Below are 25,626 nucleotides of genomic sequence, written 5' to 3' on the forward strand. Positions count from 1 at the left end.
CTGGGTTTCCCACGGGAGTTGAACTTCAACATTTTAACACATGTTATTACACACCTTTACAAACATATTGGTGAAGAAATTTTTTGGTAACAATTTAGTTAACAGATTTGTGAAATATCTCATAAAATGCCCTTACGATATGAGGAAGATAGAGTTCGGTTGAGTGGTTAAAACTTGGGCCATATTGTCTGAATGAGAGATGTAGATGAGTCATCACTGTTTGCAGGATGGTACAACACACAGACGAACAAGAGGTTGGAGGTGTAAGATCAGCACAAGGGCAGTGAGTAATTGAGTTATTGATGTAAAGTGCTACTCTGCCACCAGGGCAGGTTTAGACCTGTCAAATTGGAGGAGTCAATAGCCATGGAGAGAAATTAAGGCGTCAGGACGTCCAGTGGGAGGAAGAATTCTGTTTAACAGATGATGTCTAGTTTATCAGTTGAGGCTTGCATTGAGAGATCTGTCATTTTGGAGAGGAGACCTCGGATGTTTGAGGTCCACACATTTAGGGAAAGGAGAGGAGGCATTGGGAGGTTTCAGGATGGGGAGGGGCTTTGTGGGGGCAGGGTGAGGGGAAGCTTTGAGGGGCAAGGTGAGGACTAAGGTTTTAGTGGGTAGGGATCCAAACTTGTATATTTATTAAATACCTGCATGATGGAAATTCGAGAGTTTGGAAGAACTGGGAGGGGTGGGGGTGGGGTGACTAATACTTGTTCACATCACAGACAGGATTACAAGGCTATCTTTTCTACCCCCGTTAAAACACCCCAAATCCGCCTCTTTCAATCTCCAACTTCTTTCCCAAAATACCCAGTAGTGAAATTCCTAGTAGTGTTCATTTGCTTTATACCGTGTACTCCTCCCTCCTCCCCAGCCCTCCCCCTTCCACAGATCTACTGACGTCCTTGTTCTCGACTGTTGTTGTGCTTGTGTGCTTCCCTCTCCCTCCCCCCTTTTCTCCCACTCCCTACATTGTATGTTTTATGTGTCTGTGCATGTTTTCATGTTCAATGTGTTAGCTCTTACACAAGCCTCGATTCTGTATACAAAGAAAAAAAAAGTATACTGCAAATTCATTTTCAAAAATAAAGAAGAGGAAGAAGCATTTAGAGAGAGGGGGAGGAGTGCACAGTATAAAGCAAATGGACACTACTAGGAATGTCAGGAAAGAAGTTGGAGATTGAAAGAGGTGGATTTGGGGTGTTTCAACGGGGGTAGAAAAGATCAAGGTTTTGGATGGAGGAAGATAAGAGATGGTGCTGAACTGCTGTTTTAAAGACCTGGAGGAAGGAGTGGGATTGAAGAGAGTTTGTTCCAGAGGCAGGAGAAAAGAGGAATGAAAAAGTGAAGGTGAGGAGAGTCTTGATTTTCGCAGTTTCACCAGAAGAGGGCTGCTGGCAGATCTTGTGCGTCCTGCAGGAATATTTGGGGACCAAAGCACAGACAGAGTAGGGGGAGGGGAGTATATGTCTCCTACCGACACCAGTCGGTATGAGACAAAGACCACCAACCAGCCTGTGGTGAGCAAGTGATAGGCCCTCAGAATCAGCTTCATCGCGGGAGATACCAATGATTCTGAATGCTTTGGTTTCAACCGCGTGAAGCCGAGCTAGGTGTGAGGCAGGAGCACCAAACCAGAGGGGAGAGCAGTATTCTATTGAGCTGCAGATGAAAACTTTGTATGTGGTGAGGAGCTCAGAAGTGCCCAGAAAGGACTTTGCATGATGGAGGATGCCCAGACGGCGACTGGCTTTGGAGGCCAGCTTGAAAATGTGGTTTTCCCAGGAAAGATCATGGCAGATAGTGAGCCCCCAAAAGCTTGAGTGACAACTTCTTTGAGAGGATTGTTAAGAAAGTAGATGGGAGGGTTGTCCAGATGGTCTTTTCAGAGAGACAAAGTGAGAGTGTGAGATTTGTCAGGATTGAAAGACATGTTACACTTGTTTGACCAGTTTGTGATTTTTATCCGGGTCTGCAGATAGTGAAGAGGCTGCTGCCTGCCGATCTGAGGGTTGAGATATTGAGCGTTTCACCAGACCTTGTGTTTCTTCCTCATCACAGGAGATGCCAATAATGTTGAGTCCTTTAGATTTCACAGAATCCAGGAGAGACAGATATGATGCTCGGACACCACCACATAGGGGAAAGCAGTAATCTTTTGAACTTTGAGCATTTTGAACATTTTTGGGGAAACTACAGAGGATGCCAAGTCTGTGGCTTTTTTGGAGGCTAACTTTGCTCTGTGGTCAGGTGGTCAGTCCAGGAGAGGTAATGGCTGATGATAAGGCCTATAAGTTAGCGACGTCTTCCAGTGACTGACTATCTAGAAACAGATAGTTGGGTTTATTTGATGATCCTTCCGGAGCAATAAAGTATGATTGTGTGATTTGCCAGCATTGAAGGACATGTTCCACTTATTGGACCAGTATCAAATTAATTCACGTCAGTCCACCCAGAAAGAGATACTTCCGCATATACAAGTTTCTGGCTTTTGTTCACTATCGGAGTTGAGGAAATGCATTCATTATTCAATGGCTTTCTTCCACATGTTAATTTGTTTCCACCAAAAATTTGGCTAACTGTTGTCATACAGGCACAGGTTTGAAGGCAGAGAAAGATGCAAAATGAGTGACCATCCTGTTTGCACAACATGAACACATAAAATGCAAACGTTCGGGAACATTTCATCTCCTGTACTGCTGAGTTTTATATTCCTACATCTTTATAATATCAATAATTTTGGCTTGCCACATGATTTAAGCTCATACCTGGCTGTCAGGCCCGATTTCTGAGGTGTGCTTCCACAATCTCACAAAGTCATTGTGAAAGAAATTCAGGAATATACAGAGCAGCGGTCTTTATAAATTGCAACAGACCCATAAATTTCTCTCTACCACCATCTCCTTTCCTCATTTCCCATTATTAATTCTCACTCATTTTCTTCCTGTCATCTGAGCATACAGTATGAATGAAAAAGAAGGCTAAGTCCCAACATCATACTTCTTTCTGTTGAGTTGCAGGTAACATTCAGTGTACACAGCTCATGCAAAGATTGCACAAAAGAGAAGGAAATAAGGATGAAATACCGTATTTTTAAAAAGCACAGCACAAAGTATTTATAGAAAATATTGTACCACTACCTGGGTCATTAGACCAAGAGGATATGGACACAAAAAAGGTGAATTTGTTTTTCTCCCCCTCCCTCCCCTCCTCTAGTTTCCAACAACACATACTTGAGGTTAAGTAGGTGAAGGTTAAGTTAAGAATACATACTTGATTCAGTTGACATCAAGCAATTATTTAGCTTTAATATTCTCAGATAATGCTCTACGAGTGTGGTAATATAACATACTGTGCCTCATAGAATAGGGAGGAAAGGGGAGTGGAGAAGAGAGAGGAGGTTGAAAATGCAGCCATATTTGCATACGTAATAAATAAATGATAATTTTGCATGAATGTAAAGGGCATAACACAAATTAAACAGACAAATCATTCATATGTGGTAAATAAAAAAATTTAAAATGGCATGTGTAGATTTTATATTTAAATGACGAAACAACTAAAAAATAATTAAGGTTGCCGACATGTCAAAGTTGAACAAAGATGCGGCAGATGCGGCAGATGTGGCAGATGCGTGACCCAGCAGATGTGTGACCCAGCGGAGTTCTGAACCAAGGGATTTCTGCAAAGAGCTGCTTCAACCAGCCGAGTGAAGCCCTGACGGGGCAGCGAGTGACCCTACCGGTGTGCGGTGTAAAGCTGAATACGAGGAGCTGCCGGCTCTTCGCTTCCCGCCCGGAGCGGACCCGTTTACTGTGCCCTGTGGCACAGTCCTTCCTTCGCATCCTTCCAGCCATTCATTCCTGCCCTCATTCATCCATTTGTGTACGTGAGTTTGTCTTGTTTGTTCTGTCTGGGGAATAAGTAAGACTGTATAGATAAGCTAGAAATTGCTCTGTGTCCTTCTGCTCCTTCCATTTCCCTGTAAATTACATTTCTTTTCTTCTCTGCTTTGGTTGTGTGTAAATAATTAATAAATCCCTGTGTTCTTTCTTTACCCCTTTTACTTCTTCACATTCGGTCGCTTTAGAGGTTTCCACATTGAACACCTGTGGCACGATTTGGCCAACGTTTAGAATCGGGTTTAGTTTTTGTTAATGGCTCGAGCCGCAGGCTGCTAAAAACCGCTCGGCAAAATAACATCTTGTCCGTGGTCTCGAGCGAAGTTGCCCACCTGCCTCGTGGAGGGAGCGGGGTAGCTTCAGGAGCGGAGACGGCCAGTGCAAATAGAAGGGGGATTAACCCCCCCCCCCCCCCCCCCCCCCCGCTAGGGGGAGTGCCGTACTCCGTTTAAGTAACAATTGTCGTTGTCGTTGACTACCTCATGGTGCGTAGGCGAGATAGGGGGCACCTCCGGGACACAAAGGTGATCCCGGGGGTGGAGGCTGTTTCACAGCACCACTTGGGTGTCTGCGACATAAGGGTGAAAGGTGCGAGGAGAGCTCGGCGGGTAAAGTACCAACCAAGAATGAAGGTGTGGAGGTTGAAAGAGGTGACAGTAAGGGAGGCATTAAAAGAGAGGCTGAGTAGGGTCGAGGATGATGTGGTTGAGCTTGAAAGTGGTTGGATGTCAATGAAAGCTAGTCTGTTGGGAGCCGTTGGTGAGGTATGTGGATGGACAAAAGGACCCCCAAGGCACTCGGAAACATGGTGGTGGGATGATGAAGTTGGAAAGAGGATTGACGAGAAGAGGAAGAAGTTCAAGGAGTGGCAGAAGGCGAAGGGTACGGGAGCAGAAACAGCAGAGCATGAAAGTTATAAGGCAGCCAGGAAGGCTGCAAAGAAAGAGGTAGCAAAGGCGCAGGAGGCATGCAGGAAAATGTTTGGAGAACGCTTGGATTCGGAAGAGGGTCAGAAAGCAGTATTCAGGATTGCAAAGCAGATAGCGAAAGAGAGGTGTGATGTGATGGGGGTGAGTTGCTTGAAGGATGAAGTGGGACAAATCGTTGTCGACCCAGATGGAATTAAAGGAAGATGGAAAAGATATATGGAAATGCTGTTGAATACAGAGAATGAATGGGATGGCAACATAGAGAGTAACCCAGTTTTAGGACCGGCAGAGAAGATAACTGAGAAGGAAGTTGAGGAAGCGATAAAAGCAATGAAGGGTAGAAAAGCGGGAGGGCCGACGGGAGTTGTGGGAGATATGTTGAAGGCAGCAGGAAGTTGGGGTGTGAAGAGAATGACAGAGATCTGTAATCTGGTGGTGAAAGAAGGCCGCATTCCAGTGGATTGGGAACTGAGTACCCTCGTCCCTCTATACAAGGGGAAAGGTGACCCTCTGGAGTGTGGCTCGTACCGAGCGATAAAGTTATTGGAGCATGGAATGAAGGTATTGGAAAGGGTGTTGGAGAGGAGGATAAGGAAGAAAGTGAAGATCGACGAAATGCAGTTTGGATTTATGCCAGGAAGAGGAACGACAGACGCGCTTTTCATTGTGAGGCAGTTGCAGGAGAAGTACATGGAGAAGAGGAAGAAGTTGTTTCTTGGGTTTGTTGATCTGGAGAAAGCATTCGATAGGGTTCCACGCAAAGTATTGACATGGGCATTGAGGAAGTTAGGAGTGGAGGAATGGTTGATCAGAGTGGTGATGGCAATGTACAAAAGAGCGCGCACAGCTGTAAGGACGAAGGACGGGAACAGTGGTGAGTTTGAGGTGAAGGTGGGAGTGCATCAGGGGTCGGTACTAAGTCCACTACTATTTGTAGCTGTGATGGAGGTGCTGGCTCAGAACGTAAAGGAGGGTTTACTGTGGGAGTTGTTGTATGCAGATGATCTGGTGTTGATTGCGGAAAGTATGGATGGTCTGAAGGAAAAGATAAACAAGTGGAAGGAATGTATGGAGACAAAAGGTCTGAAGGTGAATATCGGAAAGATGAAGGTGATGGCAAGTGGTAAAGCATGTGGTGAGGTGGAAAGAACTGGGAAGTGGCCCTGTGCTGTGTGCAGGAAGGGTGTCGGAGTGAACTCCATTCAATGTACAATGTGCGCTGAGTGGGTTCATCAAAAATGTAGTGGTCTGAGAGGGTCATTAACCAGTGTGGCAGCTACATTCAAATGTAAGGTGTGCACAGAGGGAGCTGCAGATGGAGGAAATGTTGAGTTGGATCTTGGAGACGGCGTGAAGCTGGAAGGTGTGAAAACATTTTGCTACCTCGGAGACATGCTGAATGGAGAAGGTGGATCAGACTCGGCAACGGTTGCTCGAGTGAGATGTGCATGGAAGAAGTTTCGGGAACTGAGTGGCGTGCTGATGATGAGGGGAGTCTCGTTGAAGCTGAAGGGAAAAGTGTATGCTGCATGTGTGAGAAGTGTTATAATTTATGGGAGCGAGACATGGGTAATGAACGTAGAGCAGCAACGAAGGTTGGAAAGGGTGGAAATGCGAATGGTTCGACAGATGTGCGGAGTATCGTTGAGAGAGAGGAAGACAAATGATGAATTGCGAAAGATGATGGGAATAGAGCCTGTGATTGATGCTGTGAAGAGGAACAGGTTGAGATGGTTTGGTCATGTATTGAGGAAGGATGAAAGTGACTGGTTGAGAAGAGTGATGGAAGTTAATGTAGAAGGAAGTAGAGGACGGGGAAGACCGAGAAAGACTTGGCTAAAGATGGTGGAAGAAGAAATGCGGGCAAGGGGGTTAACAAGGAGAGATGCAGAAAATAGGGAAAAATGGAGAAGATTGTCACGGGGACCGCAAGGCTAACCCCCGCTCTAGTAGGGAAAATGGCCTTTAAAATGCATGTTGTTGTTGTTGTTGACATGTCAAAGTTGTATAAATAAATTAATATTTCAAAGTGGAATATCGACAGTGGTGATGATAAAGTGAATATTTAATAAATAAACAATATATAATTAAATAATTCAAGTTGGTATGTAGGTACCAGTTTCAGGCTAACCCCCGCTCTAGCAGGGGAAATGGCCTTAAAATGCCTGTTATTGTGTTGTTGTTGGTATGTAGGTAACAGTGATGGTAAAGTGTATATAAATAAATAAATAAATAAATAATTAAAGGTGGTATTTCATTGTAAGAGATGGTAAAGTGTATGTAAGTAAATAAATGATCCACAGTTGTGTTGTTTGTGGAGATGGTATAGTGTATAAAAATAACTAATGGTTTCCCAAAGAATATACAAACAATCCTGGACAATTCTTTCCGATTCCAAAATATAATTTGGCGAGCCTCATGCCAGAACATTATTGCATAAATATGTTGAATATGAAAAAAATTAATCCAGTCATTTTCAAGTGGACGCTCTGGACAGATGCCCAGATTAACAGCCAAATGGTCAGATGGACGGATGATCTGACAGTACCCAGAATATGAGCCCCCAGCTAGGCTGACATCCAGTTGGGGGCTAGAAAAATAAACATCAAGTTGTTACAATTGTCAAAAACATTGAGATTATGTTGTCCCCAATAGCATCCATAGTAGAGGGCTAACTGGACACTGACCTGCAGCCTGCCGTCCAGAGTCCTTTGGATTGTCACACACTTGCCAGGGTGTGCACCATTGGTGCTAACCGCCATGATCAAGGCCTCCAACTCATCCTTTTTCTCCTTGAGCTTCTTAACAAGGCTCTCAATAGCTCGTTTGGAGAATGACTCGCTCTCCCCACCCTGACGATGGCACATGAGGCTGTGCACGATGCTCACACATGTGTCACTACCTGATGGTGTGCCCCCCAGCGCCATCCTAGGGGCCAGTGAAGACACAAATTGTCAACATTCTAATGAAATTGCATGCCTACTTGGATCCCCTAATAATTACATTTTCAGTATTATGGTAAGATAACTTCCAAGCTAGCCTGGATGAACAAAACAACTGGTTATGGCTGGGAAGATCCATATTCAAAATGAAAGCACAACCAATGAGCCAATGGTAGCAAAGGATTGAAGGCTGCTCAGCTACCATGTTTCAACCACAAAATGGCTTTCATCTGTGCAGGCAGGTATCATGTTCTTGTTATTAAATGACATCCCAGGTGAGAAAGGACAGATTTTATATACATACATACATACATATATATATATATATATATATATATAAGGTGTACCGGAAAGTAATGTCGTTTCCCCCCTCCAAAATTTGGCATTTTGATGCCACCTGAGCTTATTTCATGATGCTTTGAAATCAACCTTAATACATAGAGTCTTCACAAACTACTCCAAAGTGATAAGGCTAAAAAATGCAGATAAAATGTAAATAAGTTAGATTAACAGAGAGATCAGATGATTCTCAGTTGCATAAGTATTCAAACGCTTTCCCTAATTAACACGAAATCATTTCAAGAGCAAATTATTTGCTTGTAAGGTTACAAAATAACTGTAATAGGTTTCACTGTATGTAATCAGTGATTTAACTTTAAAAAATAATCTCGACCACTTATCTCAGGAGTTTTAAGGTGAAACAAGCGTTACGCCTAGGTCCCCCGTCGGTGAAGTGATGTGAGTTGACAAAGTGGAAGACGCAGAAAACATGCTATGATATGATATTTCGCTCACAAGGTTCAGACATACATGGAGGCGCCATCTTGGATTTTGACGTGGCCACCCAATTTTCAATAGCGTTCTTCAGTATGCCTAGATACACCCAAACACCAGATTAGAAGTTGGTACCTCGCGTATTTTTCAAGATATTCCGCTCACAAGGTTCAGACATACATGGCGGCGGCCATCTTGGATTTTGACGTGGCGACCCAATTTACAATAGCGTTCTTCCTTGTGCCGAGATACACCCACACACCAAATTAGAAGTTGGTACTTCACTTATTTTTCAAGATATTCATCTCACAAGGTTAAGACATACATGGCATCAGACATACATGGCGGCGGCCATCTTGGATTTTGACGTGGGTTGCACCCACACACCAAATTCGAATGCGGTCCTTCGCTTACGCACGCACGCCCGCACGCACACACGCAAACACGCACGCCCGCACGCACGCACGGACACACGGACGGAGGGGAAAGCCATAGTCCCCCTTTCGCTACGCTGTGCGACGGGGGACAATTAACTTGGTCAACCAACAAGGCAAACATGAAGACCATGGAGCTTTCCAAAGAAGTCAGACATGAAGTGGTGTAGAAGCACCGTTCAGGGGAGGGTTATAAGAAGATTTCAAAGTCACTCATTATCTGAGTATGGTGAAATCCATCATTAAGAAGTGGAAGATGTATCGTACCACACAGACTCTACCCAGATCAGGTCGCCCATCCTAACTCAGCAGCCGGCAAGCAGGAACCTGGTTCGGGATGTCACTGTAAATCCAATAATGACTGAAAAATATGCAAGACTCTATGTCCAAAATGGGCGTCAGTGTTCGTCAATCAACAATATCCTGTTTCCTTCAAAAACCTGACATCTATGGACAAGTGGGAAGAAAGAAGCCCTTACTGAAAAAGATGCATCTAAAAGCTAGTATGGAGTTTGCGAAAAAGCATCTTAATAATACTGCAGGCATGGGGAGAAAAGTTTTGTGGTCAGACGAGACAAAAATTGAATGTTTTGGTCTGAATAAAAAGCGTTATGTCTGGCACAAGCTTAACACCACACATCACCCAGTCAACACCACCCCTACAGTCAAGCATGGTCGTAGCAGCATCACGTTATGGATGTGCTTTTCATCAGCAGAGACTGGCAAGCTTGTCAGGATAGGAGGGACAACGGACGGTGCAAGGAACAGTAAATCCTTGATGAAAACCTGCTTGAGTCGGCCATGAATCTGAAACTGAGTAGGAGATTCATATTTCAGCAGGACAATGATCCGCAGCACAAAGCTAAAGCCACACTGGAGTGGCTGAATAAGAAGCAAATAAATGTTCATGAGTGGCCCAGTCAAAGTCCTGACTTAAACCCGTTTGAACATTTATGGCAAGATTTGAAGGCCATTAAGCGAGATGGACTGGATTGCATTCCAACTACAATCCTCGTCAAATTTAGTAGAACTAGAGCAATTTTCACGTGAAGAATGGGCAAAGATCTCACCATCTCACTGTGTAAAGCTGGTGGAAACATACCCAAAAAGACTCATAACAGTCATTGCTGTAAAAGGTGCTTCTACCAAGTACTGACCTAAGAGGCTGAACACTTTTGCAACCAGTGAATTTTGATTACCTCCGCCACCGAAGGTGGATGGAGGTTATATTTTCACTCCTGTCTGTCTGTCTGTCTGTTTGTTTGTCTGTGAACAAGATATCTCAAAAAGTTGTGGGTGGATTCGTACAAAACTTGGTGGAGAGATTCTGTATGTGAAAAGGAAGAATCGATAAATTTTGGTGAAGATCCAGAGCCAGATCCGGCTCATGGATTTTTAAAGTGATTCTTCACCATTGAGCGATAGGGCTAAACCGATACATACACGATATCTCAAAAAGTTATTGATGGATTTGGACGAAAATTGATGGACAGATTGGGTATGTGACAAGACTGAATAGTTTCGATTTTGGTGAAGATTTGAATATGGATTTGGATACGATAATTATTTAATTTTTCAAGTGTGTTCTGGGCCCTGTGCTTTTTCTGGTCTTCATCAATGATCTCCCTGACTCCCTTGAAAATCCTCTCTATCTCTCTGCTGATGACTCCACTCTCTGTCGCTCCATCCCTCATCCCTCAGATCGGCAGTCTGCAGCCTCCTCACTCTCTGAAGACCTGGACAAAATCACAGACTGGTCAAACAAGTGGAACATGTCTTTCAATCCTGACAAATCTCACACTCTTACTGTGTCTCTCCGAAAAGATCGACTGGACAACTCTCCCATCCACTTTCTGAAAAATCCTCTCCAAGAAGGTCTGTCACTCAAGCTTTTGGGTCTCACTATCTGCTGTAAGGACGAAGGACGGGAACAGTGGTGAGTTTGAGGTGAAGGTGGGAGTGCATCAGGGGTCGGTACTAAGTCCACTACTATTTGTAGCTGTGATGGAGGTGCTGGCTCAGACCGTAAAGGAGGGTTTACCGTGGGAGTTGTTGTATGCAGATGATCTGGTGTTGATTGCGGAAAGTATGGATGGACTGAAGGAAAAGATGAACAAGTGGAAGGAATGTATGGAGACAAAAGGTCTGAAGGTGAATATCGGAAAGACAAAGGTGATGGCAAGTGGTAAAGCATGTGGTGAGGTGGAAAGAACTGGGAAGTGGCCATGTGCTGTGTGTAGGAAGGGTGTCGGAGTGAACTCCATTCAATGTACAATGTGTGCTGAGTGGGTTCATCAAAAATGTAGTGGTCTGAGAGGGTCATTAACCAGTGCGGCAGCTACATTCAAATGTAAGGTGTGCACAGAGGGAGCTGCAGATGGAGGAAATGTTGAGTTGGATCTTGGAGACGGCGTGAAGCTGGAAGGTGTGAAAACATTTTGCTACCTCGGAGACATGCTGAATGGAGAAGGTGGATCAGACTCGGCAACGGTTGCTCGAGTGAGATGTGCATGGAAGAAGTTTCGGGAACTGAGTGCCGTGCTGATGAGGAGGAGAGTGTCGCTGAAGCTGAAGGGAAAGGTGTATGCTGCATGTGTGAGAAGTGTTATGATTTATGGGAGCGAGACATGGGTAATAAACGTAGAGCAGCAACGAAGGCTGGAAAAGGTGGAAATGCGAATGGTTCGATGGATGTGCGGAGTATCGTTGAGAGAGAGGAAGACAAATGATGAATTGCGAAAGATGATGGGAATATTGCCTGTGATTGATGCTGTGAAGAGGCACAGGTTGAGATGGTTTGGTCATGTATTGAGGAAGGATGAAAGTGACTGGTTGAGAAGAGTGATGGAAGTTAATGTAGAAGGAAGTAGAGGACGGGGAAGACCGAGAAAGACTTGGCTAAAGATGGTGGAAGAAGAAATGCGGGCAAGGGGGTTAACAAGGAGAGATGCAGAAAATAGGGCAAAATGGAGAAGATTGTCATGGGGACCGCAAGGCTAACCCCCGCTCTAGCAGGGAACATGGCCTTAAAATGCATGTTGTTGTTGTTGTTGTATCTGCCATGATCTTTCCTGGGAAAACCACATTTCAAATCTGGCCTCCAAAGCCAGTCGCCGACTGGGCATCCTCCGTCGTGCGAAGTTCTTCCTTGGCACACCTGAGCTCCTCACCACATACAAGGCTTTCATCCACAGCTCAATGGAATACTGCTCTCCCCTCTGGGCTGGTGCTCTTGCCTCACATCTAGCTCGTCTTCACGCTGTTGAAACCAAAGCTTTCAGAATCATTGGAATCTCCCGCGATGAAGCTAACTCCAAGGGCCTTTCACTCACTCACCGCAGGCAGGTTGGTGGTCTTTCTGTCTTCTACCAACTCCTCTCCGGCCTTGCTCCCCCAGCTCTATCTGTGCTCTGTTCCCCAAATATTCCTGCAGGTCGCACAAGATCTGCCAGCAACCCTCTTCTGATGAAATTGCCAAAATCAAGACTCTCTGCTCATCTTTACTCTTTCATTCCTCTTTTATCCCACCTCTGGAACAAACTCCCTCACTCTCTTCAATCCCACTCCTCCCTCCAGGTCTTTGAAACAGCTGTTCACCACCATCTCTTATCTTCCCCCATCCAAAACCTTGATCTTTTCTACCCCCGCTACACTTTTTGGAAATACCAACTTCTTTCCTGGAAGTCCTTGCACTGTCCTTGTGTTTTATACTTCTCCCACCCCCCCCCCCCCCCCTTCCTACGCCTCCTCCCCCCAAGCCCTCTCCCTCTCCACAGTTCTCCCGATGTCCCTGCTCTCAAATGTTGTGTTTGTGTGCTTCCCCTTCTCTCCCCATCTTGTCTACTGCTCCCCTTATTATATACTTTGTGTGTCTGTTTGATTTTTTTTTTGTGTGTGATAAATGTTAACTCTTTCACGAGCCTCGATTCTGTATACAAAGAAAAGCAAAAAAATGAAAAAAAGTGATTCTTCACCATTGAGAGATTTATTTTTATTTATTTTTTGGTATTCAAGATCAAGGCTAGTGTAAGAGCTAACATCAATCACAAAAAAACAAACGGACAAACAAAACATACAATACAGGGAGCAGGAGACAAGATGGGGGAGAGAGAGGTAAGCACACAAGTACAACGGCAGAGAACATCAGGACATGGGAGATCTGTGGGAGAGAAAGGGCTTAGGGGGAGGAGGCATGGGAAGGGGGGGGGGGTGGGAGAGGTATAAAACACATGGACACTGCTAGGACTTCCAGGAAATAAGTCGGTATTTCAAAAAATGGATCTTTGGTGAATTAACGGGGGTAGAAAAGATCAAGGTTTTGGATGGGGGAAGATAAGAGATGGTGGTGAAGAGCTGTTTTCATGACCTGGAGGGAGGCATGGGATTGAAGAGTGTGAGGGAGTTTGTTCCAGAGGCAGAAGTCAAGAGGAATGAAAGAGTGAAGGTGAGCAGAGAGTCCTGATTTTGGCAATTTCACCAGAAGAGGGTTGCTGGCAGATCTTGTGCAACCTGTAGGAATATTTGGGGGACAGAGCACAGATAGAGCTGGGGGAGCTAGGCTGGATAGGAGTCGGTAGAAGACAGAAAGACCACCTAGTTGCCTGCGGTGAGTGAGTGAAAGGCCCTCACAATCAGCTTCATCGCGGGAGATTCCAATTATTCTGAAAACTTTGGTTTCAACAACGTGAAGCCAAGCCAGGTGTGAGGCAGGAGCCCCAGCCCAGAGGGGAGAGCAGTATTCCATTGAGCTGCGGATGAAAGCCTTGTATGTGGTGAGGAGCTCGGTGTGCCAAGGAAGGACTTTGCACGATGGAGGCTTTGGAGGCCAGCTTGGAAATGTGGTTTTCCCAGGAAAGATCATGGCAGATTGTGAGACCCAAACTCTTGAGTGACATAACTTCTTGGAAAGGATTGTTCAGCAAGTAGATGGGAGGGTTTTCCAGTCGGTCTTTTCGGAGAGACATAGTAAGAGTGTGAGATTTGTCAGGATTGAAAGACATGTTCCACTTGTTTGACCAGTCTGTGATTTTGTCCAGGTCTGCAGAGTGTGAGGAGGCTGCAGACTGCCGATCTGAGGGATGAGGAATGGAGTGGCAGAGAGTGGAGTCATCAGCACCTTTTTTCCTCCGCACATCCATTGTTTGTCTCAAAGTCTCCCTCTATTTTGTCCTTCAACTCCACTGTTGTTGTTTCCCCTCTCTCTGCCGTTCCCTTTGGCATGTTGCGTCCTGATCCATATTCAGTGTTCTCGCTCTTCCATGAGCCTTGACTCTGTGTATGAAAATAACAAACAGAATAAGCATATTATAATATCTTTTTTTTCATAAAACATGTTTTATGAAACAAGTTTTCATAAAACACGTATCCGATACTTGTTTTATGAAAACCCCACGTCATTAGATCATGGATCGGGCGAAAAGCGAAAAGCGAAAAAAAGATCGGGCGAAAAACGATATGTAACATAATATTTAAAAAAGTCATGGACGAGTTATGACTAAACTTGGTCGACGAGTTGGTTCGGTGACAAGAACAAGCTGATTAGATTTTGGTTCAGGTCCGAATCGAGAACAGGCCTATCAGTGGATACAAAACATAAACGGTTCAGCCTGGTGTAGGTACGCGGTTTTTCGAGTGCCGTTCTAGTGTGTACATGTTTTTTGCAAGTATTCCTGACATGTAACCTTCAACTATAACAGTGTGTGGTTTGATCTCTTCAGTAATGAATAAAAAAGGTTCATTTGGAAAAATTGTTTCTACATTATTTGTAATTCATCTAAATGTGGCATTATTGGTAGGAGGTGAATACTTTTGCAGGCCACTGTATATATATTCAAACATATTAAAATGCCATAAGATCATATTAAAGCGCGGCGTTACGCGCGCTGCTTGCGAGCAAGGAGGAAGCGGACAAGCGGTAACTTATAAGCGTCTTTATTTCAGGAGCTCACTGTAACACTGGCGCGCTCCGGGCTGCGCGCCCGGTGTATATCATGAGGCCACGCCTACCCCTGGGGCGTGGCCACCGCCCACTTGGTGCGCGGAATGATGTCACCACGTCAGTGGGCTTTTGTGTCCGCCACACGTGCCCCCCCAGAATTCCCGCGCACCTGGAGGGCCAGTTTGCGGGGCAGACGAATGACCCGGCCGAAGCGCCCCCTGGCGATCGGCGGCGTCCGGGGTGCAGGGATGCCATGTGGGATGCCCCTGGCTGCCCCTGGGATGGGTGCAGGACCGGGGGGCGGCGTGGCGGCGGGGCTGGGCGGTGCCGGGGGTCCGCCCACAGGGGGGCGGCCCCGACGTGGGGGTCGGGCCACTGGCGGTGGATGGTCCACGTCGAGGTGAGCCGGCTTGAGGCGGTCTACCGAAACGCGGTCAGGAGTACCGCCGATGTCCAGGGTGAAGTGCTTCGCCCCGGTCTCCAGCACGCGGAAAGGCCCGTCGTACGGGGGCCGCAGTGGTGTCCGGTGGGCATCGTGGCGGACGAAGACGTACTCCGCCGTGCGAAGCTCCGGGGCGACGTGCGTCGGTGGGTGCCCGTGGCATGCCGTTGGCACCGGGGCGAACCTCTGGGCGGTCTCTTGCAGAGCGGAGCGCTGCTGTGCCGCGGACCATGGTGCCGTGGAGTCGGGGAGGAACTCGCCCGGCACCCGCAGCGGTTGCCCGAAGACCAACTCCGCCGCGGATGCGCGCAGGTCCTCCTTGGGCGCCGTCCGGAGGCCCAGCAGGACCCAGGGGAGCCTGTCGACCCAGCCGCCGTCGCGGAGGGTGGCCCGGAGCGCGGCCTTCAATGAGCGGTGAAATCGCTCACACAGGCCGTTAGCCTGGGGGTGGTAGGCCGTCGTTCGGTGCAGCCGGACCCCGAGCCCCTGCGCGACCGCCCCCCAGAGCTCCGAGTTGAACTGGGGGCCGCGGTCGGACGAGATGTCTGAGGGGGCGCCGAGCCGGGCGACCCAGGTGGCGATGAAAGCCTACGCGACATCGGCCGCCGTTGTCGACGCCAAGGGCACGGCCTCCGGCCACCGGGTGGTGCGGTCCACCATGGTGAGGACGTAGGTGAAACCCCGCGAGGGGGGCAGAGGTCCCACCAGGTCCACGTGGACGTGGTCAAACCGGCGTTCCGGCACCGTGAACGGAGCCAACGGGGCCTGGGTGTGCCGGTGCACCTTGGCGCGCTGGCACGCGAGGCACGTCCTGGCCCAGCCGCGGACGGCCTTCCGGAGGCCATGCCAGACGAACTTGTCGGCGATCAGCCTTTGGGAGGCCCTCGCGCCCGGGTGGGACAGGCCGTGGATGGCGTCAAACACCTGGCGCTGCCAGCCCGCGGGCACGATGGGGCGAGAACGCCCGAGGGAGACGTCGCACAAGAGGGCCGCGCCCGCGCCGTCGAACGCCACCTCGGTGACGCGGAGGCCCGTGACGGCGGTCCGCAAGGCCTGGACGTCGGGGTCAGCAACCTGGTCCGCTGCCATCCGGGCATAGTCGATGCCGAGGTGGACTGCGTGGGCGACGGCCCGGGAAAGGCAATCCGCCACCGGGTTGTCCTTCCCTGCGACGTGCTGGATGTCCGTCGTGTACTCGGACACGGCCGAGAGGTGACGCTGCTGCCGGGCCGACCACGGCTCGGTGACCTTGCCCATCGCGAAGATCAGCGGCTTGTGGTCGACAAAGGCAGTGAACGCACGGCCCTCGAGCAGATGGCGGAAGTGCCTGAACGCCAAGTGAAGCCCGAGCAACTCGCGGTCGAAGGTACTGTAACGGCGTTCGGGCGGGCGAAGCTGCCGGCTAAAGAACGCCAGCGGTTGCCAAGCTCCACGCACCCATTGCTCGTGCACCGCGCCCACCGCATAGTCCAAGGCATCGGTGATGAGGGCGATCGGTGCATCAGGCGCCGGGTGCGCGAGCATGGTGGCGTTAGCCAAGGCGAGCTTCGCGCCCGTGAACGCCGTGTCCATCTGCTCGGTCCAGGTAACGTCGCCTTTGCCCGGCTTACCTCGGAGAGCTTCGTGCAGGGGGCGCAGGAGCTGGGCGATACGGGGCAGGAACCGATGGTAAAAGTTCACCATGCCCAGGAACTCCTGCAGCCCTCTGATCGTGCGGGGGCGCGGAAACCCCTTCACCGCCTCCACCTTGGCCGGCAGGGGGACGGCTCCGTGCCTAGTGACACGGTGCCCCAGAAAATCGATTATGGTGGCGCCGAACCGGCACTTTGCGGGGTTCACAATCAGGCCATGCTGGCCCAGGCGTTCGAAGAGCATGCGGAGGTGGCGTAGGTGCTCTTCGCGGGACGCGCTGGCGACGAGGATATCGTCCAGGTAGACATAGACAAAATCCAAGTCACGCAGGACGCTGTCCCTCAGTCGCTGGAACGCCTGAGCCGCATTCTTCAGACCGAAGGGCATGCGCAGGAACTCGAAGAGTCCGAATGGCGTGATGACCGCCGTCTTCGGGACGTCCTCCGGCCTGACGGGGACCTGATGGTAGCCGCGTATGAGGTCCACCTTCGAGAAGAAGGACATGCCCGCCAAACGGGCGGAAAAGTCCTGAATGTGGGGGACGGGGTAGCGGTCGGGAGTCGTGGCGTCATTGAGACGGCGATAGTCCCCGCACAGTCGCCATCCCCCGCCGGGCTTCGGCACGATGTGCAGCGGCGACACCCAAGCGCTCTCTGAGCGCCGAACGATGCCGAGTCGCTCCAGGGTAGCGAACCCCGCTTTTGCCACCGCCAGCTTCGTCGGCTCGAGGCGGCGTGCCCGGGCATAGACCGGTGGCCCGACGGTGGGGATGTGATGGGCCACCCCGTGCTTGACGGCCCCCGCCGAGAAGGTGGGCCGCGTGAGGGCCGGGAAGCCGGCGAGGAGGCGGGTGAATGCGTCCGCTGCCGGAAGCGTACAGACCAACGTGGCCGGAACCGAACCGTTCGGCAAGCCGCTTGGCAAGCCGCTCGTTGAGCTGGGCAACGCACAAGCGAGCGAGCTGAACGTCTCGGCCTGGACAAGACGTCTGCGCTCGACGTCGACCAGGAGCCCATTAGCGCACAGGAAGTCCGCGCCAAGCAGTGCCATGGGCACGTCGGCGGTGACGAACGTCAATCGGAAAACCTGCCCTCCGAACCGCAGAGAGAGGCAGCGTTTTCCGTACGTACGGATGGGCGTCCCGTTCGCGGCAAGCAGCGCGGGGCCCCCACCCGCGGCGTGCTTGTCTGACGTGCCGGCGGGAACGACACTCACCTGCGCTCCCGTGTCGCACAGGTAACGGTGCCCGGAGAAGGTGTCCGTTATGAACAGCAGGCTGCTCGAACGGCCGGCGCTCATCGCCACTATTGAGCGCCGGCCCAGGCGTTTCCCGACCTGTTGAAGGAGCATGGCGGATGACACTGCCGAGCTTCGTGGCCGAACTTGGCGTGGAACCAGCACCAGGTGGTGGAGCTGGAGGAGCGCGGCTGGCTCCGCCAGGTCGGTGGAGTTGGCGGGTTTCCCCGCGGTGGCGGTTTTCGCCGCGGCGGTGGGCGGGGCGTGGCGGCGGTCACGAGGTGCGTATCAGCATGCTGCGTATGCTGTATAAGCTGATGCTGTGGATCAGCAGCATCAGCAGCAGCATCAGCAGCAGCATCAGCCACGAGGGCCGTGACGGCCACGCCGACTCTCGCCCGCGTGTCCGAAGCGGCGAAGTACTTGTCCGCCTCGGCCGCCAATGCTCGGGGTTCCGTTAGCCCGGTCCCGGCCAACGCGAGGTGAACCTGCGCTGGAAGTTGGCGACGGAAAAGCGCCCGGAATAGAGAACCGGGGGCTTCGTCGCCCAACAGTGACAGCATATGGTCCATTCGGACCGACGGGCGCGTGTCACCGAGCTCGGGGAGATCCAGGAGGCGGTCGGCCCGTGCGTCGTCCGTGAGGCCGAACGTGGCTAGGAGTAGCCGCTTGAGTGCCTCGTACTTGTGGCCGTCCGGTGGGTGGCGAAGGACGGACACAACTCGAGCGGCCGTGCCGGGCCCGAGGGAGGCGACGACGTGGCAATAGCGCGTGTCATCGCCGGTGAGGCGCCGAAGCTGAAATTGGGCTTCGGCCTGGACGAACCAGACTTCGGCCTGAGCCTCCCAAAATTCGGGAAGTTTGATGAAGTTGGCCATGGCAATGGTGTCGCGTGTGGAAGGATCGCTCCGGCAGATCCAACGTCAAGGGGGTCACCAGTAAAGCGCGGCGTTACGCGCGCTGCTTGCGAGCAAGGAGGAAGCGGACAAGCGGTAACTTATAAGCATCTTTATTTCAGGAGCTCACTGTAACACTGGCGCGCTCCGGGCTGCGCGCCCGGTGTATCTCATGAGGCCACGCCTACCCCTCGGGCGTGGCCACCGCCCACTTGGTGCGCGGAATGATGTCACCACGCCAGTGGGCTTTTGTGTCCGCCACAATATCACCTTAACATCACCCCTTAATGCACACAAAGCCTCGCAATGGTTACACAGCACCAGCATGACAGTTATAGTCAGATATGAATGCCTTGGGGATTAACCATAGGGATGCATACTTGTTCAGCGATCCTGCAGTTTCTACTCAAGACTGGAGGAAGAAGAGTATGAAAAAAAATCATCAAAACCATATGGAGGAGGAAAGAAGACAAAAAGTGTGACCTGCTACTTCAAGGAGTTATTGCAGGTCAACGTCAATGCCGTTATCAATTTTTCTTTTTAAAAAAAAAATTCGGACTAAAACGCAGCAGTTATGGATATTTCCTAAGTAGACTAATAATCTGAATGATTGTGTATCAAGCCAAAACACTCAGCCCAGGATTAAGCTTTGCTATCATCATCACTTATTGTTCAAAGTAATTACAAGATGTACTCTTCATAAAATGAAGCAACAACTTTATCCTAGTGAAAAAACGATGTATTCTCAAGTCAGAAATGTCTTTGCCATGTGTACAACAGGTTGAGGAAAGCAACGCATCAGGAAATTGGGCTCATGTGATGTTACAATTTATCATCATGTGAACTGAATCATCCTGGAAATCCACCTGCAAATCACGACTTCGACAGAATATACATATATGTCTGCACACGACCAATGTCAATACCGTTTATAAATGGACCGATCGTATGGTTGGTCATTTTAGGTCAGTGTCATTTGTAGAGCACTGGCAAGGTATCGTAAAACCGGCCCATTCATGGAGAGATATTGTTTAAGTCATCCGAGTGTCACATCCCCTTATGAGAATCGTTATATTGTCACCCTGATCAGAAGTAACCAGTTGCAACAACAAGACCTTTTCAGTATGACCTGCAGAAAGCAATCAGCCATCAAATTTCGGCCTTTTTGGAGCAGACTTCACACTTGTGGTTTGAGGTCGAGAAAACCACTGCTCAACATCCCCCTAACACAGCACAATCGACAGCAGTGCATGCAATTTGCAACAACATCACAATGGGAGTGTGAACCGATGGTGCCACATACTTATCACCGACGAGTGCAGATTCTGCTACAACTTCAATGATGGATGTGCTAGAGTCTGGGGAGTGATTTACTAATTGCGCAATTAGACAGCATTCTCGGTTTGTTCGGGGCAGCATGATGGTGTGGGCCAGCATTCATATTGTTTGAAGAACTGATACTGTTGCAACATTCAGTGTGGTGAGTTCTGTGAATGGTCTTAGACGCGGTGATGACATCATTATGCCTGCAGTAGTCCCTTGGCCAAATAGCAAGGTCCTAAGTTCGTCTTTATCAATAACAACGTCTAACCACACCATGTACATGATTTAATGCTGCACTTCAGATCTAGAACATCAGTTGCATGGACTGGCAGGCATGATCTCCAAACTAGAATTAAATTGAACATGCTGGGGACATCCTTTGTTTGCCATGCATATTTTCCATTATCTGCACACATCCCGTTGCGAGAGAGGGATTGTCTACTTCAGTCGATCACATGACTACAAGATTGTATTGTTGCCAATGTTAGTCACACACATTATTAAGGTCATTTCCGAAAATGTAAACTTGTTTGTGATCATTTGTAGATTTGCATCATTGCTGTTTTGCACACCAATTTTAGACAGTGGTGTTGTTTTTGCAAAACTAAACTTTGGCTTACCATACATTGACATAATATTTACCTCCACCACAGAAGGTGGAGGAAGGAGGTTATGTTTCCACCCCTATCTGTCTGTTTACCTGTCTGGTTGTTTGTATGTGAGCAGGAAATATCAGAAAAGATGTGGACGGATTCAGATGAAATTTGGTGGGTGGGTTGGGTGTGTGACAAGGAAGAAGTGGTTCGATTTTGGTGAAGATCCGGATCTGGATATGAGAATTAAAAAGAAGAATGGAATTATTCTTCGCCATTGAGAGATAAGGCCAAAAAACGTTTTATAGCATGATATTTGTCCAGATGCAGATCCAGCTTATCAGTGGCATACAAAACGTAAACTGTTCAGCCTGGCATAGGTATGCACTATACCGAGTGCCATTATAGTTGTTTATGAAATGTCCAGTTCAATGTGGGTCTCATAGGATGGTGCAGAGGTCACACACTTAATCTTGAGTTGTTGAGCCAATGTGTGATTCCCGACCCAATTACAAACTTGCGGAATGGTGCTTTGCAGGCAGGGTTTTGCATCACAAGGTTCACAGTCCCTCGGAGGGACATTAGGTAGTTGCTGAACATTAAATATCCCACTGTGTCGTTCAAGAACAAAAGGCTCGTTGGCATCGGAACACTTCAGAACAAATTACAATTCCTACTTAAATCATCTTCAGTTGAACATCATCTCTGGTCAGCAGGTTCGTGTAGGACCTGGACCAAAAATCCTGACAATCCTGACAAATCTCACACTCTTACTATGTCTCTGCGAAAATACCGACCTGAAAATCCTCACATCTACTTTCTCAACAATCCTCTCCAAGAAGTTCTGTCGATCAAGCTTTTGGGTCTCACTATTTGCCATGATCTTTCTTGGGAAAACCACATTTCCAAGCTGTCCTCCAAAGCCAGTCGCCGACTGGGCATCCTCCGTCGTGCAAAGTCCTTCCTTGGCACACCTGAGCTCCTCACCACATACAAGGCTTTCATCTGCAGCTCAATGGAATAGTGTTCCCCCCTCTGGGCCGGTGCTCCTGCCTCACACCTACTTCGGCTTCACGTTGTTGAAACCAAACCTTTCAGAATCATTGGAATCTCCTGTGATGAAGCTAACTCCGAGGGCCTTTCACTCACTCACCGCAGGCAGGTTAGTGGTCTTTCTGTCTTCTACCGACTCCTCACCGGCCTAGCTCCCCCAGCTCTCTCTGTGCTCTGTCCCCCAAATATTCCTACAGGTCGCACAAGATCTGCCAGCAACCCTCTTATGGTTAAGCTGCCAAAATCTAGGCTTTCTGCTCACCTTCACTCTTTCATTCCCCTTTTCTCCCGCCTCTGGAACAAACTCCCCCACTCCCTTCAATCCCACCCCTCCCTCCAGGTCTTTAAAACAGCTCTTCACCACCATCTCTTATCTTCCCCCATCCAAAACCTTGATCTTTTCTACCCCCGCTAATTCACCCCAGATATACTTTTTTTAAATACCAACTTCCTTCCTGGAAGTCCTTGCAGTGTCCATATGTTTTATACCTCTCCCACCTCCCCCCAAGCCCTCTCCCTCCCACAGTTCTCTCGATGTCCCTGCTCTCAAGTGTTGTGTTTGTGTCCTTCCCCCTCTCTCCCCATCTTGTCTACCGCTCCCCTTATTTTGTGTTTTAGGTGTCGGTTTGTGTCGGTTTGACTTTTTGTGTGATTAATGTTAGCTCTTTCACGAGCCTCGATCTTGTATACCAAAAAAAAGAAAAAAAACTTTTCTCACCTGATCCCATGACAAGGTAGGAATAATAATTAGTCGGAATGTAGTCATAGAAGACAAAACAATGTGGTGCTCCTCTTAAACTACAATATAAAAATGTCTTTGGAGTATTGGACATTCCATAAACACAATACACCTTCAAAACTCTTGTTGCTTGTTTTTTGAGGAGTGCTAAATAAACCTTTTTGGTAATCTCTGAATTGTCTAGCTTTAGCATATCCAACCACAGTATAAATTATTGGGGAAAATGCCAGGGGCAAAGAAAAGGCCCCTTTATACAAGGATATGTGCCATGTGGCAAAGTATAGAAAAGAAGGGACATTCCATATATCAGTTAAATACATTTACTTCTTCATGCAGCTGTATGAATCAAATTGGCGCCCCTTTATATGAACTTTTCTGGAGCATTACTTGGTTCCTCCGAATAACACAGTTAGTCCAGCATGCAAACAAGATTTTTTTGAATGTCCCTTATTTTCTATTGTTCGGAATTTTCTACAAGCTATGGAATGTCCCTTCTTTTCTGTACTTTGCCACATGGCGCATACCATATAAAGGGGACTTTTCTATGCCCCTGGTATTTTTCCCAAGAATGTCCCTTATTTTCTGTTTCAAACTTGGTTGACCAATGAACTTCTAGTAACAAATTAAGCATATGGTCTTCACAAGGTACTCAACACAACTTCCAGTACCCTCACCTTAATATTACACTTCCCTTTATACACAAATTTATTACCTTCCCTTTTCTTTTGTATTGTCCTCTCTTCCCTTTCCTAACCGCACTATGCTCCACCTCACCTGTATGCAATATTAAAGGTATATGGGCCAATGGGCCATTCTGTAAACTGATAATACATGACACTTGCAAGTCGTGCTGCGGACAGGACAGGTGAGTGTATGGAGACAATAAACATATTAAATGTGCGTTTTGACTCCAAACCGACACAGTCCACTCACTATGGACACTTCATAGTGGTGGATGGGGGGAGCAGTGGGAGAGGCTTACAGAGGTAAGAAAACGTCCCCATCCGACACTCTACATCAAACCCATTTTTCAATTAAAACAGAAACTAGCTATTATTGCCTTATGTAGTAAAATGAATAAATGCAAACTGTGAGGATCAGTTTACCAACCTGTTTCAGTTGTACACAGGTAAACGTTTTTTGTGAAAAAGGGAATGTTTTGCATGCTTTGGTAGGAAAAGCGGGCGCGCTGCTATCCGACCCCACTGACCCCCTATTCCAGACGCATGCTCTGTGCAAATGAATCCCCTTCCCAAACACCACCCCCATTACTTTAGTGCACTGCTTTTCCCCCAACCCCCACCCCCACCCAACGGTTGTATAGAATCCCACTCCGTGAGCACACAAGTGCCCCCCCACCGCTTCGTGTTTTAAGTGCCCCCCACCCCCTCCCCCCCCCCCCCCCCCATGATGGGAATACAGCCTGTCATGAATATAGAGCAGCAACGAAGGCTGGAAAGGGCGGAAATGCGAATGGTTCGGTGGATGTGCGGAGTATCGTTGAGAAAGAGGAAGACAAATGATGAATTGCGAAAGATGATGGGAATAGAGCCTGTGATTGATGCTGTTAAGAGGAACAGGTTGAGATGGTTTGGTCATGTGTTGAGGAAGGATGAAAGTGACTGGTTGAGAAGAGTGATGGAAATGAATGTAGAAGGAAGTAGAGGATGGGGAAGACCGAGAAAGACTTGGCTAAAGATGGTGGAAGAAGAAATGCGGGCAAGGGGGTTAACAAGGAGAGATACAGAAAATAGGGCAAAATGGAGAAGATTGTCATGGGGACCGCAAGGCTAACCCCCGCTCTAGCAGGGAAAATGGCCTTAAAATGCATGTTGTTGTTGTTGTTGGTGCTTTATGACGATGTGAGGGTGTGACTGCCGCCTCCTTCCAGTGTTTTAGCATGCTGTATTTCCACCTCCTCTCCCCCCCCCCCCCCCCCGCACCCCCCCCTTATGCCCCCACTCATGCTTGTGCAAAAACACAGGGAGAGGTGGAGACAGCAGGGCACGCTCTAGTTCTTAGCATGCTTCTAGTTCCAACTCTGCCGCTCCCATCCTAATGATATAACATGCTGCTAAGTGCCTTATCCTCTGCTATCATGGCAGTCCTTGGGAACAGCAGACACGCTGAACACCATTATCCCAGAAAATTCACTGGAATGAAGGGTCCATGCAGGGTTGGGCCACAAACCGCTGGGATGAAGAGTCCATGCAAGGTTGTGCTGCAAGCCCCTAGGATGAAGGGTTCATGCAGAGTTGCGCTGCAAGCCACTGGGATGAAGGGTCCATGTTGTGCCATGACTGGGATGAAAGGGTCCACACAGGATTGTGCCACGACTGGGATGAAGGGTCCATGCAGGATTGTGCCACGACTGGGATGAAGGGTCCAATCAAGGTTGTGCTGCAAGCCACTGGGATGAAGGGCCCATGCAGAGTTGTGCCGCAAGCCGCTGGGATGAAGGATCCATGCAGGGTTGCGCAGCAAGCCACTGATATGAAAGGTCCAAACAAGGTTGTGCCGCAAGCCACTGGGATGAAGGGTCCAAGCAAGGTTGTGCCGCAAGCCACTGAGATGAAGGGTCCATGCAGAGATGTACCGCAAGTCACTGGGATGAAGGGTCCATGCAGGGTTGCGCAGCAAGCCACTGATATGAAGGGTCCAAGCAAGGTTGTGCCGCAAGCCACTGGGATGAAGGGCCCAAGCGAGATTGTGCCGCAAACCACTGGGATGAAGGGTCCATGCAGAGTTGTGCCGCAAGCCACTGGGATGAAGGGTCCATGCAGGGATGTG

At 48.7% G+C, this 25,626-nt stretch overlaps 1 pseudogene across 1 annotated transcript in view; it reads right to left on the minus strand.

Moving 5' to 3' along the window:
- The window catches only part of LOC137415373 (mothers against decapentaplegic homolog 4-like), a 136,934-nt pseudogene extending 129,173 nt beyond the window's left edge, over window positions 1–7,761 (minus strand). Inside the window, exon 1 of the transcript XR_013624198.1 lies at window positions 7,522–7,761. The product of XR_013624198.1 is annotated as a mothers against decapentaplegic homolog 4-like (transcript). The remainder of the gene's footprint in view (window positions 1–7,521) is intronic.
- Window positions 7,762–25,626: the final 17,865 nt, after the last annotated feature.

This window comes from Myxine glutinosa, chromosome 7, assembly GCF_964187855.1.
Source record: "Myxine glutinosa chromosome 7, kmMyxGlut1.1, whole genome shotgun sequence".
NCBI classification, from domain to species: Eukaryota; Metazoa; Chordata; class Myxini; order Myxiniformes; family Myxinidae; genus Myxine; species Myxine glutinosa.